Below are 20,206 nucleotides of genomic sequence, written 5' to 3'. Positions count from 1 at the left end.
TCTCTTCATCCCAGAAACTTTGATAGAAGAGCGGATTTCAACCGTGTTGAAACATTATGAAGTCGACACAAATTGAATTGAGCTGTGTAGCTTTCAGTATGGATCAGTTCTTGATAGTGTGAAAAGACCTAGAATGGTTTCAAGTAAGTGCTTTTCAATATGTGAAAGATCTCATACCTCCCCCAAAAAACGAACGCTTTATGACTTCCATGTAACATTGACGGAAGGAAGTTGCGGGAACACACACATACTGAAACACTCAGGACATCAGAGACTGGTGCTCTATCATTAACTGTTCCTTAAATGGCACGCACCTGCATTCAATTTGCAGACATCCAATTAGAGCTATAATTCTGAAGGCTGGAGGAACGACACTGACTGTGATGGGTTAAGAAGACAGTTTATGGAAATTATCGCAATTCAATCATTTCCACTTTTTAAAGGCAGGGATAATAATAGAGCCATGAGGTTTAGCTATCTAGGCCAAGGGTGGCTCCTTGGAGTTTTGGGAAGGGATGGATTCAAGAGATTTGGCCGAACTGACATATAAACATTATAAATTCTTGTAACTGCACTTTGTAGAAAATATATTAATAAGTTATGTATAATTTATTCTGGAAAAAATGTAGTACATCAGTGGTTTTCAATCTATTTTTTACTTTCCTCGTACCTTGAGCCCAGATTAGATGAAAAACTTGAATAGGGTCACTCAGAAATCCTGGAAAACTTGTTAAAACTTAAGTAAGGCGTAGCACGTGCATGTTTAAATCATTGATTCTTTGAAATTCCCTGTTTCTTAATAGTTTATCAATGGTGTTCAATACCCTGAACCCAGGTATATAAGACGAAAAACTTAATTTATATATTTGGGGTCACTCAGAAATCCTGGAAAACTTGTGAAAACTAAAGTTAGGCGTAGCTATTCAAATCAACGATTCTTTGAACTACCCAACTCAAGTAGAGTTTATCATTACGTTGTGTTACTGCAAACCTTACTATATTGTATTTCAGTTATACAAAGTTTCAAATCCTACTTGAACTACCCTGTTTGCCCTTTATTTCAAAAAGAAGTGCCACATTATATTTTCCCTACTCCACAGGGATGATCTGACTAATTTTTTTCAATCTTTGTTGGGAAAATGAGCCCAAATCCCAGTCTTCCAGAAGCACTTTCCTTGCCACTCTGCGATAATCCCAGGATAACCCAGCAATCATTCTCCCACAAACCAACACAGAAAGGGAAACTCCCCACGGCTTTAAACCAAAATGTCATTATCCTTCATAAAGATGACAAGACGGGAAAAAAAAACACGTCTCTCCCAAGAGATAGACAAAAAAAAACATCCCACTGATATGGGTTGAGAGAGATTTTGTATAAGTCGTGACACTTTTAACCCTCAGCTCATTGATCAACTTGTAATAATATTCCCCCATTAGGATTAGAAAAATAACCCCAACTCCATTTTGAATGCATGAAAAGAGCGATTACCATGAGCCCTTGAGACACAAAGATCCCTGATTCGTTTACCTGAGAAGATTGATTTACCTGCAGTTCTCTGTATCAGTTACAAAGTTCAAGTTGTAGTCATAACACAACGGACTGAACAAATGATGACCAGGTTGAGTCTCTGTCCTTACTCTATGGTTGAGTCTACCAAAGACTAGTTTCACTCACACATGACCTCAACAATATATTGTAATGTCAACTTTTTTTTTTTTAATGGGACATTTAGGGGGCCTAAAGGGTGTTCACAACACCAGTATTAAGTTGAAAATATGTATATTTACAGATTTGCAGATAAAGTGCCATTGTTTATTTCTCTGCGAGTGGTCCTGCTGACTCCTTCATTGCTTCTCAAAGCACAACCAGCACTTCTTGTTCTGGTGTAAATTTTTATTGAGGGTTTCTAAAAAAAAATCTTACTTGGTGTATCCGAACCTGTGTATAAAATAACAAATCTGTGAAAACTTTGACTGAATCGGTCATCAAGGTTGCAAGAGAATAATGAAAGAAAAAACACCCTTGTTGCACCAACTTGTGTGCTTTCAGATGCCCAAACAAGCTTCAGGTCTGAAGTAATCTGAGTGAAAAGACAGCTCTCCATTGCTCAATACCAAGTAAGTTTTAATACTAACAATTGTTTTAGTAACTACCAAAAGTGTCCAGTGCCTTTAAAGTTAAGAAGAAGACTCTTTACTCTGAAAACTTATTCTTTATGTCACTTCAATTGTCCCATAAATTGAATTTTTTAGACATACTTCTACTGAAGCATTGTCCCCAGAGCAAACAAGAAATGTTTTCAACTGGAGATGTCAAAACATTACAGTGTCAAAAGAAATGTACCAAAAAGCCCACTGGTTTCAATGAATACCGCAAGCCACAGCCTCTTAAACAAAAAAGGAAACCACAACACCACATTGTAAAAACTGGTGGTAACTGGTGACATGGTGACATGCTGGGAAAAAACATGTACACAATTTGCTAACAAATTTGAGGTGGTGATATGTGATATGGGGGGGGGTTAAATGCTAAATCAGGGCAAGAGAGGCTATGGGCAACGGACCCCTTTGTGTAATTCCAAGCTGGGTCTTAACATTTCTTTTAAATTTTTCAATCGCTTTAACAACTGCGGGGTCACGAAATCTGTGACAACTATCAGTAGTGATACTCTCATTTCCAGTCATTCAATATACAGTAACATGTATTGATACCCGGTATCATACAATACACCATGCAACCTGTGACATCAAATGCTTACAATAGAGCCTGCCAGCACAAATTGAACACAACACAATGGAAAAAACACATTCGAGATTGCACCGTATGATTTTTTTCAAAAATTTGATGACAAAAGGGGGGCACCTCACAAAACTATATAATAATTTTGGTTTTATCAATATACCCCGATGTGTGTTAGCACTGTACAGGCCTACTCAGTACTTTCATGAGGTCTGTGAAAAAATCACAGCCACATTATTCAGGTGGGATTCAAACCCACCACGACCCTTGCAATTCTAGAGCAGTGTCTTACCAACTAGACTACCGAGACTGCCCGGTAGCTAGAGGCAGCTCGAATCCTATATTTTAGCAGTGGGTTGGTAAGACACTGCTCCAGTTGGTAAGACACTGCTCTAGAACTGCAAAGGTCGTAGGTTCGAATTCCAACCGAGTTATATGCCTGTGATTTTGTTCACAAAGAGCTCGGGCAAATACTGAGTAAACAGCGCTTAACAAACATCATTGTAACGGATAAAACTAAAGTTGTCATTCTTTACCCCTGGTGGAAACTTCCATCTATTAACTCACAATGTTCAGCTGCTTCTTGTATCACCCATGAATTCATGTTGAAATCAGGACCCAAAATGTAAAAATTTCCCAACAGAACCAGTACCTTGCCTGCCAAAAAAGCACTTGAATGTATGAGGTCGCGCATTCTATTAGGTGCTATATTAGGCGCTAGTGAAAAAGCGCTATATAAAAACTCAATATTATTTTACTAATTAGGCGTGCAGAGCATAACTGTATTTGAGTTTTTATATTATCATTAAATTTGTATCAGGTTAACGAATATTAATTTTGATTTGAACCATAAACCAATGTGTGTTAGCACTGTATACTCAGTACTTTCGAGCGTCCTGTGAAAAAAATATCACAGGTATATTACTCATGTAGGAGTACACATAATATCGGAGTAGGCCAACACATAAAATTGAGACTGATAAATTCCCTGAACTTATAGCTCCATGGAATGCAATGTATTGACAGCCTTGGCATCTGTGCCCTCTGTTTTTCACATCTCCGCATGGGTCCTTGACACAACCAACCCCACTTCTTGCCTCTAAGGCATATATTGCACAATATTAACAACACTCATGGCCAATATATAGCTTCAGAAATTATGCATACAAAAAAAATCAATGAAACCATCCATGGACGAGTACATTAAAGGTACTGCAGCCAATTTCGTGAAACGCTACGGATTAATTCTATCTCGAATTAGGAAGAGTAACTCGTCCGAGCTTAGGAGTCGTTTAGGACAGGTCCAATGCATCCTAACATCTTTGGATATGGAACTTAACTCATCCTAAGTCCTAAGATTAATCCTAAGATGTGAAGAGTTAGGTGAAATTGACGGCTGGACACCTTCGGTTTTGTCAAAGACCAGTCTTCTCACTTGGTGTATTGCATAAAATAACAAATCTGTGAACGCTTTGGCTCAATTGGTCATCAAATTTGTAAGAGAATATTGAATGAAAAACACCCTTGTTGCATTATTTTCTGTGCTTTCAGAAGCATCTTCAGCTGAAGTCTTTGAGTTTCACAAAATCTATGTTACTTCAGAGGGAGCCGTTTCTCACAAAATACCATCAACAGCTCCCCATTACTCGTTACCAAGTTAGTTTTTTTTGCTAACAATTTTTTTGAGTAATTACCAAGCGTGTCCAGTGCCTTTAACATAAAATTGCAACCACACAACACCACAACCGCTCAATTTAATGTTTAGCACAGTATTTACAATCCCTTGAGCACTGTTTGAATGCCTGGAATTTATTTCTTGTTTCATATATTGGGCAAGTTTTTATGGGTGTTTTGATATCGCTCACCTTCTGTTTTTGTATGATGTGTCCTTCACAATGCAGCATCCCCAGGGGCCTATTTCATAGCACTCCTTTTTTCATAGCACTGCTATTAACTGTAAGCATACAAGAAGGCATGCTAACCTCTGACGCATGGTAAACGCGCAAGCTGTCCGCTTCATTTTCTTCCAAACCAGTAAAATACCCTTTCACCAAATCAATTTAAAGAAGTTAGATTCCCTGTCACAGTGTCCTAGCTACAATAAACAACAAAAAACTGTAGCTAAAAACACTAAATATATTTCAACAGTTGATGTAAAAGGGTTTCGAAATTTGCAATATTCATGGCCACAAAAATAACTATCACTTGAGCACTTTCAATTACAAGAACTGTGAACTGTATGAGGCAATAAAGCCATTCTCATGGTGGAAGTGCACACATAATACACATCCCACTCAGACTCTTAAGATGGATGTTGCAACACCTCATTCCTCCTCCAACATCACATAAATTACTTCCCATGCATCAAATGCATGATTGCACACCCGCTATACTCGCTATTGATTTGTGTGTGAGTGTTTGTCAAGACTTGCAAATGACGTTTCCTTGTTTCCAAGTAAATGTCAACATCGTGGCTGTTCTCTTTCATACCTCTAGTTATTGATCTAAAAACCTAGATGAATATTATGAATAGATGAACGACTCGTCCAGAAAATGTCAACCCCCATCAATCTTGGTTTTTGCCAGAAGTCACAGATAAACATCTTTATTGTACAGACAACTAATCAACAGATGCATGGCCAGAGCTTTCCGAATTAACGACTCTAAAATTATCAGAACTCCATGTATGTTTTTTTCGGTTAAAACTTGTGTCTTATAATAGTTCAAAGGAATGACCAATAAAACTAAAATGATCTATCTTTTCTTAATCAGTGAAATTCTTTATAAAGATTTATTGTGTTTAGCTGAAAAATCTATATGCCGATGTTATATTTTAAAGAACTAAAGCTTTCAAATTGCCTCTTCAGTGTCCAATAAAGACTTTATTTTCAGAGATACTTTCATTGTTATCGGAATTTCTGCAAGGGTGTGCATCAGACAATTTGTTCTTTTCCAAATATATTTTATATGAAATTTTGAGAACTGCATCATTTTCTTGTACCTTATATTTGAACATTAAAACTACTCAAAATTGATTCAGGCTGGAGTCCTTGTTTTATTCATTTTACTGGCGGTTTTATACAGATTGTCACCATTCAGTGTTCAATCAATCAATCAATCAATCTTATACAACGACTCAAAGAAGATTGGCTCCACAAATTTCCAATTCCATCCTCCTGGCTACTCCAGGACTGCTCTAATGGGATGTTATAGTTTTTATGAAGGGTCTTGTAAACTGTTAACTTTTTATTTGGGGAACCAACTGTGTGCAGAGTTATATTACCATTCAAAACTATTCACTTGAATGGTTTCAGATGATGCAACTTGTTTCAAAAAAATACTGATTGTAGGAGGGTTAATATGTGATTGTTTATACTTTTACATGTACAAATATCTTTGTGACCCTTTCAGCTACTGCTGCTGATCATTTTTGTTTGTATATAATTATCTTAATAAATAAATAAATAAATAAATAAAATTAAAATATAACGGTTAACTTAAAGGGTGCCATTTTTGTGTACAGTTTTCTTTCATGGCGCTTTCTACTACTGGTTAGTAGTCACAGGTTACTGTGATGTCACAGGTTTCTTTGTGATGTAAGTGGAAAATAAGTTATTACTTCAGGTAGTATATTCAAGGCCAACTGAAATAGGTTTTAAAATTATACATGTACAGTATTCACTACAGAGAATTACACATTTTTATGATCAGGATCAATGTTGAATGAGTTATTTGGCCAGATGGTTGTTACATGTACATAGCCTCCATTAGTACCTGACATTACCTTACCAGATGCTATTCAGGGTTTTTGCAAATAATGTTGCCATTGATATGCGCACATATTTGCAATTGATTACCACAATAAGTTTTGCATACATCTGCGTACATATTACAAATAATTTCACATCATAATGCGTTTGCAATTGATAATTTTACAAAATTCCATACCGCATGGTGCAAATATTTGCGAGTAATGCGCTGTCTCTTAGTGAACCATTAAGTTGTCTTGACATGAAACTAAAATTGAACATACAAAACAAAATGTACAATACATTAAATAATAATCAATATGTAGGACTTGCTAAAAAAGTACAATTGTCAATAATGGTTTATAGCGTATCGCATGGGAGATATTGAGAAAAGGGTTTAACCTTTAAAATCAGCATGTTTCTCAAATACACCCAAACAATACCTCATTTATGCTTAAAGCAATGGATTGAGGCACAAACAATTGTGTGTGGAGACTCGGCATTGCTGACTAGAGAAGCCACTAGCTGTGCTCAATTGCAAAGGAATTTGTGTTGGAAGACATTTATAAGGTTCTCAACCTTGGTCAATTGCTGCACAGTGGCAATCTGTGACTGAATGAATGGCCATACATACAATGACAGGAAAATATGGTACAGAATTACTTCCTGACCAGCGCGTGCATGGGATATTTTGAGGCATTTTAGAGTATGCACTGATGAAAGTGACACGTTACATTAATGGATTGGACGACAAGAAGTCTTTTTTGAAAAAGGGTCCAAAAAGAACCAACTTCAAAGAATTTTCTTCAGCAGTTCCACCAGCGTCAGGATGTGCTGCACAACTTAGACTCTTATGACAATACAATGTACTATCAGTAACTGTTGCGTCACATAGATCATTAAAAAACTTTTAAAGCCCTTGAAATTAGAGAAACACCAATGAATTAAGAGCAGGAAGAAGCCCTATCAAAATTGCGTATCAATAAAGTCAGATAATAGGCCTGGAATGTCATCTGTGAAAAGCCAAGGCTATTTTCATTTTGCAAAGGGCACTTCCACTGGAAAATCTTAAAGTCAATGTGAAACTTTTGATAGGGTTCCAAGGCCAAGACCAGGGGCAACAGAGGCAATAATTCCAGGCCTGAGATACATGTGCACGAAGGAGATTGTGATGATTACAAAATTGAGAAGACAAACTGTTTGTACTATAATCTGACTATAGACTGACCTCTGACCCTTTAGGAGAAGACATTCCAATGGCAGTTGCAGGTCTGACAAATTGATAAAACAATAATCCAACATAGAGAAATTAATTTCCAGTCTAGCTATAACAGTACCACATAAAGACAGCATAAATATTTAATAACCTGTTTGCGCTCAAGAGGGGCTTGGTGTTAAGTTACATTTTTATGTTATAAAGATGAAGAAAATTGCAAACATTACTATTTTTATTGGGAATAAAAATGGACCATAAACTGCATTTATGTAGGTAGGGATAGGAAATCATTTTTCCTTTGTAAAAAGAGTGTTTCTAAATGAAATCTCTGCCTAATAAAATTGACAAAGCCCAACTTGAATGCACTTTATTTTTTGAAGAAATAGCAACAAATCTTTCAAAAAAATAACAAATTGTATCCTTTAGCACAGCTATGGCCCTAAAATACTAACTTTAGTCACCTGGGTCCCAAGAACATTGCTTTTATGTGTGAAGGAAACAAAGGTTGCACACTTTTCGCATGCATTGTGCGAGACTTGCTCAGGCTACAGCAACAGACCAAACACCTTTGATTGTGTCATGATACGACTAAGCATTTGGGTTTTAGGAGAAAACAATCTAAGTTCATGAGTACTTAAATAAACAAATCAAATCAGTTTCTCCCTTCCCCTGTCCCATCAAACATTAATCAATCAGTCAATAGAAATTTATTTCATCCTAAAAGCCAAGGCTTGCGATGGATGTGCCCGTTACGACAACACAAAACAAGGATAAACAGCACCAAATTGAAGAATAATAAATAACATTATGACAAGTTTATTCTCTTATGACTGCCTCAATCATTACCAATGATCCTGCCAGGTGTACTTTTTCTTTCTCTGAAATCATTGATTGCATATATTGCGAGTATATTTGAACACCCTATTTCTTATTTTATCACATGTGTTTAATTTTCAAATTTTCATTACAACCATAGTCAACTCTACTGTGTGAAGCTGGGTTCATACTTCCTGCGAATGCGTTTGCGATACAACTTATAAATCACAAATTCACAACGAATAATTTAGAACAGTTTAAATGTCAAAATTTGCTTCCCATTCGCATTGGCAGAACCTGCCTTTAGTGAAGCTACAGCTTTTTTGACTATTTTTCAAGCCCGAAGCTTCTTATTAATCTTCATTGGTGCTTATTTGCACTGCTATTGACATTCGGTTTGTCATAGTGACTCAGACTGAAAACATCATTCATGTACATGGTGACTAAACCTGTCAAGAGAGACAGAAATTGTATCTGGGGAAGAGGATTTAAACTTCTCCAAACAATATTCCAGATGCAGTTGCATCTAGGCTGACAAATTTCATCTTTTTTCCCTCACAATTATGAAGATGTAAAATTAAGATTAATCTCTGAAACAGACAACACAATTCTCACACATCTTCCCAAACTCACAGACTTAATTTCAAAGGTTTGACAGCAGCCTAAGATGTAGCCTAGAGATGGCTCCAGCAAACTGTTGAGTCATTAATCAATGTAAAGTGCTAAGTGTGCATAGCATCCAGAAACTCTTTGGGACTGTCACTATGAGTTAACATTTTAATGAGACCATGCAAGGCTGTTTGTCAGGACTGACTTTTCTTTTGCTTTCACATCCAAGCAGTGGCTCGGTAGAATATTGAGTGAGAAATTCTGAACAATGATTAGTGGAATTTACTAATGATTGGGGATTTTTTTTTTTATTCCTTAAAATCACTGTTCATACTAGTATGGTACTACCAGGAATCAACCAGTATAATACTAACTATAAATGAGCACTTTGAGACATCATTGGATGAGATAAAGCACTGTTGTATAGTGTATAACAACTGCCTATTGTATTATTCTTGTTATCGTAAGTAGAAGTCCATTTATCCTAAACTGAATTGATTACTATTTCTTAATTGTAATATTCAGTATGCACCATCTGGACAGTGACAAGTCTAGTAGCCACTTTTACCAAGGTCAATTTTACACTTGACATGACATGATCTTATTATGTTGTTTTCAAGGCAACACCTAATAGCACTAAAGGTTGCAGTTGCTGTTTGTAATATTGCCTCTACAGAAGTGTAGGGATTTTTGCTGTATTTCGTCTATGAATTGCAACACAAAATAAGTCAGCTGTTTCTCATAAATCATAATTCTGTTCAGTTCGTTTTCGGCAATCAGTGCGCAAGAGTGTTCAGTTAAAGGCAGTGGACACTATTGGTGATTACTCAAAATAATTATTAGCACAAAACCTTTTTTGGTGTCGAGTAATGGGGAGAGGTTGATGGTATAAAACATTGTGAGAAACGGCTCCCTCTGAAGTGAAGTAGTTTTCGAGAAAGAAGTAATTTTCCACGAATTTGATTTCAAGACCTCAGGTTTAGAACTTGAGGTCTCAAAATCAACCATCTAAACGCACACAACTTCTTGTGACAAGAAATGTTTTCTTCTTTTATTATTATCTCGCAACTTTGATGACTAACAGGTTAGTTATTTTATGCATTATGTTGAGATACACCAACTGTTAAGGCTAGCCTTTGACAATTACCAATAGTGTCCACTGCCTTTAAAGCATTTTACTTTACTGTAGATCAATGGAAAATTCCAGGACAAAATTATCATGAGCATATTTTCTATGACACACTAGAAATAAGTACATTCCTCCAGAGTAGTATAGACGGAACAAACATCTAATAATTTTATACACAATTCCAAATGGATTGTTTTTTTAAAGTCCCCAGGAAATATATTTGTTTTCCTTCAAACATTAGAGTATATGTTTCTGAACAATAAAATAATTTTTTGAGTAATTGTTTTTAACGATTTATATCATGTTTAAAAAAAAAACAAATAAAGTTGTGTGGGGGGTGACTCCGCCTACCCCTTTTGTGACGTCAATCGAGGCAGACTTTGCCTACATCGAACATCGAACACAGTACGTACGTGCAAGTACATTCAAGTCCTAGTCGTGAGTTTATACGTTTCGAAAAAGTTTGTTTTCTTGCATTTTTCCGGCAATGTCGACCAGGTGTATTGCTGCTGGATGCAGCAAAACAACTTAAGATTGGGTCAGTTTGCAAAGTGGTCCGGTCCGACGTCTTTTCCAGTGCTGTGCAGTAAATACTTTGAGCCGTCGTGCTTTGAGAATCCGGAATACACTAGACATTTTGACATGAAGAGAAAAGTTCTCTTCTACTGGAAGATAATAAAAGTTAAAAATAATAGGGGCTGGTTTGATTCAACGTGCATACAAAGCAGTTTTTATGAACATCAAACCCAGTAGAAGCCTTAAATTAAGCACTTCAAACCTACAATGCAGGCCTATACAAGTGCATGCAGGCCACTGAGGCCATGTCCTCCCATGCCCCTGGTCATAGTGACCCTTCAAAAGTTTCCTATTGACGACAACAAGATTTTCTAATGGAAGTGCCCTTTGTAAAATGAAACGGCCTTGCCATTTCAACGATGAAATTCCAAGCCTTGTACTAGCAGTTCCACAGATAAGAAAATAAGTGGCAGCTAAACTCGCAACTAGGCGTCTGTTGCATTGACCTAAAAACAACATTTCTCAGACCTTCATGAATCTGAGGTACTTTAAACTCCTGAGGGGAGAATTCCCCATACTCCTAAGCACCAATTTTCACAAATTAATGTCAAAAGTGAAATTAACTCCAGAAATTAATAAATTCTGACTGTTCATGATTTGATTTTAAGCAAAGTACCCTTGGCGATTGCAAGATGGGATTAGTGGATTATTATTTTTGGTACATAATCAAAGCTAATAAACAATCCATTTCTGTCCTGTTGTGAATCAAAAGTTATGTATTTTGTTTTCCAAATTAAAAGAAAATTATACATTTTTACAATTTCAGAAGTGGCTTTACAATTAAAGAGGGTGGCTAATTTGTTCACCTCGAACATCAAAGGTAAGGATGGAACTCACATTACATAAAAGTTTCAGGTCTATTTACTTCTTGCCGTGCAATTAGAAACAAATTGTAAATTACACATTATAGGGAACTGCTCATTTGTCCCTGAAGACAATACAGCCTATATAGGCGCAAGCAAGTTGGTGGGTTTGTTAATTTGTGGTATTCTACTGTGTACTTTGCGCTCAACAGGGATCCATTCAATCAATTCAAGAGCAAACTGTACAAACACAATACAAACACTCGACTTTCTCTGTATCCTAGGAGGAAGTCAAGGCAGTTCTTGCATTCTCAAACTCTCTTTATGTTTACTTTGCTTCGAATCAAAGCTCTTGGTCACATCCCCGACAGAGATCTACAATGGATAATGCATACAAATTTTGACTATTCGGTGTGCTAAGGCTAAAAACAGTACGTTCAAATCCATGTAGCACTAATCTTGGACTCTTTAGAGGAGTTCGTAATCAAAGATAAATCCATGGTACAAACGAGACAAGTTCGTAATCCATGCTACAATAAATCCATAAATTTTGATAACTGTAAAATCTGGTATAATTTTATTCTCCTTCATTTAGTAGGGATATATATTGGGTGTTTACTTGGCTTATTGCAAATTATGAAAGACCATTTTTGAGGTAGAATTCTTTTTTTGACAGAAATTCTTTATTGTTTCATGAAAAAGGCTAAATGTTTCAATCAAATAATTTATAAGTAGGCACCTACTTGCCTTTTATAATACCTCCGGGAGATTTTAGACAGAATTGTTGTTTGTTTTTTTACTTAAAGGCAGTGGACACTATTGGTAATTACTCAAAATAATTATTAGCATAAAACCTTACTTGGTGACGAGTAATGGGGGGAGGTTGATGGTATAAAACATTGTGAGAAATGGCTCCCTCTGAAGTGCCATAGTTTTTGAGAAAGAAGTCCTTTTCCACAAATTTGATTTCGAGACCTCAAGTTTAGAACTTGAGGTCTCGAAATCAACTATCTAAACGCACACAACTTCGTGTGACAGGGTATTTTTTCTTTTATTATTATCTCGCAAGTTCGATGACCGATTGAGCTCAAATTTTCACAGTTGTTATTTTAGGCATATGTTGAGATACACCAATTGTGAAGGCTAGTCTTTGACAATTACCAATAGTGGCCACTGCCTTTAATTAAGAAACTTAAAAAAAAAAAGGGAACAGACAAAAAGACAACTTGAATACTAACTTTTATAACTAGTGGCAATTTTTTTCACTCATGATAAAAATTACGGAAAAGTTTTCGTATGGCGCCACCACTTTTTCATTCGATATGAAATAATTTGATACCTTATTTTTAATATTTAACTCAATGAGATATCCCTTTTTGTAAAATTAAAAATTAATGAAAAAGTGGTGGCGCCATACGGAAAATTATCCAAAATGACATAAGTTAGTAGTTTACTACACACAAAAATAACCCAAAGATCTTTGACTATTACCCTGATGATTTTTGTAGTGCAATCATCCATAAATAGACTGATTCTGAGTCTGGGTTCCCTGACCGATAACAATAGTAATAGTCACAATGAATAATTTGATCTAGTATTATTATTATTAAAAATGAAAAAAATGGCAGGCTGATTCAACAAACATTCTTACCAAATTAAATTAATTTATGCTAGCTGCATGATTGGAATGCTCAAAATATTTTATTGCAAAAATATTGAGCATTACACTTACACTTACTATAAATACAGATGTGAATGACTCAATGTGATTGCACTGCATGCAACAACAATTTTGTAATTATTGAAGAAAGAAAAAAGTACCAAAATGTACTCTTACCATGTGTGTGACGCCACAACTGAACTTCTAAAATAGATCCAAAAACAGTCGACAGGCATGCAGTCAAAAACTGCTCCGGAGTGCAAAACGTTCACCACACCGTACACAGTGTGTTGTTGTCACTTTGTCCGGCGGTCCCGTACTGCAGAGAGAGGATCCAAGCCAGTCGGTCCAAGCCCGTCCAATCACGGGTAGTCCTAGCTCTGACGACTCCCGGTCCACGGCGTGAGGATGGACTCCGAGAACTGCGTGCTGGTAGTCCACGATTATACAGTCTCTGAAATGACGGCTTTCCTACCTCATTTCAATATTAGTAGGTAGCACACCACGTGCCTCCACAAGCTCTAAAAAATATTCGGTCTTCAGAAAATGCAAATAGCGTACAAAAGAGCAAGGGTTTTCAGACGACTTGATACTGACAGTTCCACAAAGCAATTCACTATTCAGCATTTAGCATTCACGTCGTGCGCTGTTGGTACCGGTGGTGTACGTGTGCACTGCCAATGCAAATAGTTGTGTTTTCTGCACTGAGTGAATGACTCCCGTTTCTTCTGTCCCTATTTCGTGTCTGGTGCTGCAATGCTGGGCGCCGTATTTTAATAATTCTATTAAACGGGGGAAGTAGCTGTAATTTACCTATATTAGTTAGGCGATATTATGACAAAACTCCACATAAATGTATGCAGAATACTCAGCACCCCAGTAAAGTAAATCTCATGGCATTCGGATCACACACACAAACACAAGGCGAGCTGCCATTCTACACAGTACCACCATCACATTGCGCAAAACCAAACCAAGCACTTTTCCAGGAACTGTGTGAAGAACGTCATCGGATTACTCCATTAAGTTTGTAGTCGACAAAACACTGTGGGTATACTTTGTGGAGGGTCCATGCCAACTTTTTTTTAAATCTCGCATCCTTTTGGGTGATTCTTTATTTAAGTGATGTATAAATTTTGCCAACATCTCACAGTGTGCACAATGAATGGATTATCACGAGTGTTCACACACACGAACACGCCCTTTGAATAATGGTAGATCCCAGTCTTATTGAAAATCCTTGACTAACACTTTTAGCGAAGGCGGTACAGTAGGTAAGGGGTCGGCCCCTGTACTATATTTTATATAAAAAAAATAACAAACACAAAGAAACTTGTTTTTAAGACAATAAAACGAACAAAACAACTTTGGCTTCAGTATGGCCGTTGTCTCCAGCTTAATTTTTTTATAAGTATTATGAACTTCGATTTTCTGTTCCCAAGCAAGATTTATGCTATTCGGTAGGGGTCGTTGGCACAGGTTGACACGCAATACTGCATCGCCCGCAGCTAGCATTCCATCGATTAGAAATGAAGAGCATGCGCTGCCAAGAATTGCGAGACGCCAAGAAGAAAAAGGAGAGAAATGTGGGGGGGGGGGCACATCTTACCGATGCTTCAATATCAAGAGAATATTATTACAAGACGAAAGACTTGGAAGAGTCTGAAGACCATAACTTAAATAGGACCAACTTCGTATCAATTCATCACATCGTGATGATCAACACTTGATCTGGGACTAACATCATTTTACAAATTTAAACAGGAATTTTCACATTTTTATACGAAACTTGATTGTTAAACCATGGTTTAATGGTACAAAAAAATGGTTAAACCCACTGTATATAGGCCTACACCGACTCATTTTTCCCCTGAAACAAAAGATCAATCAAAAAATATATATATAAAAAAATCAACAATTTGCATAATGTAATTTTGTAATCGAACACAATCTCAATGCATTGTTTTGTTCTGTGGGAATTTTCAAAAATGGTGAACTTGTATGCCAGATCAGAAAATATCATAGGGGGCCTACATGACCCCCCTCCCCCCAATAAAATATTTCGTTATCAACATTATGAGAATTTACGGAGGAGGTCACTTCATCTCGAATTCCACCCAAACACTAATTGATTTAAGTATGGTTTCACGTTTTCTGATATGTAGAGTTCCCAGAAGTTCCCCGTTGGAAATGTAAACCATTGGCCTTTTACTCCCCCCTTCACTCACCACACAGCCCCCGCCCCCCTGCCACCACACCCCCACCAAAACAGAAGGTTATCTATCTGCAAATTTACAGAGAGCTCGGATAAACCTAGGCCCTATAAAAAAAATTATTGACAATATATATTAATATCTTGACGAGTCAAAGGCGAACCCAATTGGAGGTTGGAGCCTCAGGGCGAGGACAAGTGCAAAGAAAGTCACTTAAATTGAAGAAACGCAAGATCGTTTTTTGTTTACTCTCAATGTTTTAATTATATAACTCATGACCAGTCAACAACCAAACATGCAACTCCTGACCATATCCAAACGTCATCAGCGTTTGCTTCTTTTCGACATGTTTTCCTTTCGTCGGTTATTCGTGCATTAAAAATAAAAGGTCTGCAATCAATCCTACCAATCCGAATTATTCACTTTATGTCCATGGGTTAAACTGAACCATTGATATCATGATGGTGACACTTTTTCGCAAACAAAAATTAGCCTATGGAGCTGGGTTTGCCGCATTCATGGAATTTTCCGCCCAGTGATGGAAAGTGGGGCACATCTCAGATTGATATGTCAGAAGTGCTTATAAAAAGTGTGTCTAGTATGGAAGGCCTTCAGACAGACAGTACAGCGACTCGATTTTTCATCCCCTAAAATAGCTTCAGAGGCAAATGCCCCTGGAATCAGGGGCAATAAGAACGGCCACTTGACCCCCCCCCCCCCCCCTCGCCACCAACCTCCCCTCCCCCTGAAACACAAACTTCTCGCTGTTGTGATGCGCTTAGAGCAAGGAACAGAACACTGGGGAATGATATGAAGAAAAAAGATGGATTCAAAAAAAGGTAATAAATACGAAAACCCTCTCGACGCCTCATTTCCCTCAGTATGCCGTCATCGTCTGCAGCACAAGACTATTTCCCAAAGATCGGCCACCAGGAAAATTATCACTTTACGTTTATCGATTTACCAATTAGAAAGTAATCATAATGCAGACAAGGCAAACGATCGATCAACCCTACCAGTGGGTTAACTAATGACAGCTATTATAGCCGGGGAAGCCCTGTATAACGGGACTCATAACGGTACTCGTTTGGGTAGATGTTAGTTTCCAAACGCCAGGAGTCGATCGTTACACGTGAAAAGGATCCGAAATAACCACACTGGTAAGAACGCTTTTAGACTTGACCAAGTCCGTCCAGAATTTGTCTTGTTGCGAGTCGATCGGACCCACTGCAGGGGTACATACGTATCACTCTCCACGTTGCAAAACTTCTCAACACGAACGTACGTTATCATTCAAGTTAAGGCCAATCAAAGACTGGTCTATTCCCTTTCAGTACACAAGAGATTCATCTAGTTCTGCTGATTTTATTATATTTTTATGAAGCTGTCTGGTATTTATTTCAGATTTTTAAATATTTAAGACCGAGAGTCCCCCTAAAATTGCTTCATATACTGTGACAAGTCACTGTGCCGTGCGTACAGTTTAAGATTTCATTTTATCATAATTTGATAAAGCTCCATTGTATTTATTTTAGATTATTGAAAATTAAAGAGCACGCGAGTCCGTTTGCAGCAAAGGCTACTGTGCGTGTGTAAACAACGTACACCGCTGTGTGCACAGTTTACGATTTCATCAACGCCACGGGTCGATTTGTAAAACGGTTTATCAATACGGTATTATTCAAATTAGACCAATCAAAGACTGGCATTACCTAAACAAAGCATTCATGTAGCATTACTGATTTTATCATAATTCTAAAAAGCTCCGCTATATTTATTTCAGATTTTTGAAAATTACACACGACGAGTCCCTTTGCAGCATACTTTGCGTGTGTATACAACACCGCTGTGCGCACAGTTTAAGATTTCATCAACGCCACGGGTCGATTTGTAAAACAGTTTATCAACACGTTATCATTCAAACGAAGCCAGTCAAAGACTGTCATTACCTAAACAAAGCATTCATGTAGCATTACTGATTTTATCATAATTTTATAAAGCTCCGTTATATTGATTTCAGATTTCTGAAAATTACACACCACGAGTCTCTTTGCAGCACACTGTGCGCGTGTACTACACTGCTGTGCGCACAGTTTAAGATTTCATCAACGCCACGGGTCGATTTGTAAAACGGGTTATCAATACGTTATCATTCGAACGAAGCCAATCAAAGACTGTCATTACCTAAACAAAGCATTCATGTAGCATTACTGATTTTATCATAATTTTATAAAGCTCCGTTATATTTATTTCAGATTTCTGAAAATTACACACTACGAGTCCCTTTGCAGCATACTGTGCGCGTGTACTACACTGCTGTGCGCACAGTTTAAGATTTCATCAACGCCACGGGTCGATTTGTAAAACAGTTTATCAATACGGTATCATTCAAATTATGCAAAACAAAGACTGGCATTAACCAAACAAAGGATTCATGTAGCATTAGTGATTTTATCATAATTTTATGCAGCTCCGTCATATTTATTTCCGATTTTTGAAAATTACACACCACGAGTCCCTTTGCAGCATACTGTGCGCGTGTACTACACTAACACTGCTATGCGTACAGTTAACGATTTCATCAACGCCACGGGTCGATATGTAAATCGGTTTATCAATACGGTATCATTCAAATTAGACCAATCAAAGACTGGCATTACCTAAACAAAGCATTAATGTAGCATTACTGATTTTATCATAATTTTATAATGCTCCATTATATTTATTTCAGATTTCTGAAAATTACACACTACGAGTCCCTTTGCAGCATACTGTGCGCGTGTACTACACTGCTGTGCGCACAGTTTAAGATTTCATCAACGCCACGGGTCGATTTGTAAAACAGTTTATCAATACGGTATCATTCAAATTATGCAAAACAAAGACTGGCATTAACCAAACAAAGGATTCATGTAGCATTAGTGATTTTATCATAATTTTATGCAGCTCCGTCATATTTATTTCCGATTTTTGAAAATTACACACCACGAGTCCCTTTGCAGCATACTGTGCGCGTGTACTACACTAACACTGCTATGCGTACAGTTAACGATTTCATCAACGCCACGGGTCGATATGTAAATCGGTTTATCAACACGGTATCATTCAAATTAGACCAATCAAAGACTGGCATTACCTAAACAAAGCATTAATGTAGCATAACTGATTTTATCATAATTTTATAATGCTCCATTATATTTGTTTCAGTTTTTCGAAAATTACACACCACGAGTCCCTTTGCAGCATACTTTATGGTGTACATCACTGCTGTGCGTCAATTTACAATTTCATCAACGCCACGGGTCGATATGTAAATCGGTTTATCAATACGTTATCATTCAAACGAAGCCAATCAAAGACTGCCAGTACCTAAACAAAACATTCATGTAGCATTACTGATTTTATTATAATTTTATAAAGCTCCGTTATAGATATTTCGGATTTCTGAAAATTACACACTACGAGTCCCTTTGCAGCATACTGTGCGCGTGTACTACACTGCTGTGCGCACAGTTTTAAATTTCATCAACGCCACGGGTCGATTTATAAAACAGTTTATCAACATGTTATCATTTAAAAGAAGCCAATCCAAGACGGTCATTACCTAAACAAAGCATTCATGTAGCATTACTGATTTTATCATAATTTTATAAAGCTCCGTTATATTGATTTCAGATTTTTGAAAATTACACACCACGAGTCCCTTTGCAGCATACTTTGTATGTGTACATCACTGCTGTGCGTACAGTTTCAGATTTCATCAACGCCACGGGTCGATTTGTAAAACAGTTTATCAACACGTTATCATTCAAACGGAGCCAATCAAAGGCTGTCATTACCTAAACAAAGCTTTCATGTAACATTACTGATTTTATCATAGTTTTATAAAGCTCCGTTACATTTATTTCAGATTTTTGAAAATTACACACCACGAGTCCCTTTGCAGCATACTGTGCGCGTGTACTGGGTACTACACTACTGTGCGCACAGTTTAAGATTTCATCAACGCCACGGGTCGATTTGTAAAACAGTTTATCAATACGGTATCATTCAAATTATGCAAAACAAAGACTGGCATTAACCAAACAAAGGATTCATGTAGCATTACTGATTTTATCATAATTTTATAAAGCTCCGTTATATTTATTTCCGATTTTTGAAAATTACACACCACGAGTCCCTTTGCAGCATACTGTGCGCGTGTACTACACTAACACTGCTATGCGTACAGTTTACGATTTCATCAACGCCACGGGCCGATTTGAAAAATCGATTTATCAACACAGTACTTTTCAAACGAAGCCAATCAAATACTTTCATTCCCTTAACAAAGTATTCATGTAGCATTACTGATTTTATCATGTTTTTGTAAAGCTTCATTATATTTATGTCAGATTTTTGAAAATTAAAGACCACGAGTCCCTTTGCAGCGTATTGTGCGTGTGTACAACACTGCTGTGCGCACAGTTTAAGATTTCACCAACGATTTGTGGAACAGTTTATCGAAAGAACCCGCCCTTTGATGGTCGTTCGCTGATCGTCCTACAACTTACACGAATGTAGAAAACGATTGCTGGTGATGAACTGGAAGCAATGGTTTGCATGTATTCAATTCCAAATAATATGAAACAAACAACTTAACTTATATCTAAACTGAAGACACGCCGTTTTGTTTCTCTTGTGAATGGGAGTAAG

General features: G+C 37.1%; 1 protein-coding gene across 1 annotated transcript in view; it reads right to left on the bottom strand.

The window, feature by feature from the left end:
* Positions 1-14,251, bottom strand: part of LOC117297492 — a 56,308-nt gene extending 42,057 nt beyond the window's left edge. The window contains exon 1 of the mRNA XM_033780564.1: positions 13,476-14,251. The gene's annotated coding sequence lies outside the window, so the exon portion shown is untranslated. The remainder of the gene's footprint in view (positions 1-13,475) is intronic.
* Positions 14,252-20,206: the final 5,955 nt, after the last annotated feature.

This window comes from Asterias rubens, chromosome 12 (genome assembly GCF_902459465.1).
Source record: "Asterias rubens chromosome 12, eAstRub1.3, whole genome shotgun sequence".
Taxonomy (NCBI): Eukaryota; Metazoa; Echinodermata; class Asteroidea; order Forcipulatida; family Asteriidae; genus Asterias; species Asterias rubens.
This window is presented reverse-complemented; position numbering and strand designations above follow the sequence as displayed.